Genomic DNA, 830 nt, shown 5'->3' with positions numbered 1-830 from the left:
CTTTAGCACTGCCTGTGTCATACAGTTTTATTCATTATTTCTTTTTTTTTTTTTTTAAAGATTTTATTTATTTATTTGACAGAGAGAAATCACAAGCAGGCAGAGAAGCAGGCAGAGAGAGAGAGAGAGGGAAGCAGGCTCCCCGCTGAGCAGAGAGCCCGATGCGGGACTCGATCCCAGTACCCTGAGATCATGACCTGAGCCGAAGGCAGCGGCTTAACCCACTGAGCCACCCAGGCGCCCCTTTATTCATTATTTCAACCACGTGAAACAAACATGATCCCTCAAAATATAAAAACAAGTCTGGTCTTCTGTTATATTAAATAATGAGTTCAATCATTTAATATAAAACAATATACCATTTTGGGTTTCTGTTAACAGGGCAAAATAGAAATTAGTCATAGGAAAAAGTACTAAATGAATAAGATATGTCTTTTTTGGGACAGAATTCACCTTTATATCCCTCTGCTACCAGTAATGTCTTACCTGCTCTAAACCATTCAAGGTTCAAGTTCACTACTACAAATGCAGACATTTTCCAGTTTTCGTCATAGATTTTTCTTTTAACATTGTTTTTAGGATGCTTTAAACAATTAGTTTCACAACTATTATTTCAAATTTATGTTTACAATTCATAGCCCATATTCAATAAGGCCATGGTTCTTATACTTTTTGGATCACAGACCACTTAAGATTTTAACAAGAGATCTCTCCAGAAAGACAAATAATTACATATCCAGTTTTGCTAGCAATTCAAGGGTTTCAAGGCCCCAATGACATCTGCTTAGGATAAAAATCCTTGTAATAAAGAGAAGAAATCAAACAACAGA

This window comes from Mustela lutreola, chromosome 2, assembly GCF_030435805.1.
Source record: "Mustela lutreola isolate mMusLut2 chromosome 2, mMusLut2.pri, whole genome shotgun sequence".
In the NCBI taxonomy this organism is placed as follows: domain Eukaryota; kingdom Metazoa; phylum Chordata; class Mammalia; order Carnivora; family Mustelidae; genus Mustela; species Mustela lutreola.
The sequence above is the reverse complement of the archived record's forward strand: the minus strand, read 5'-3'. Positions refer to the sequence as shown.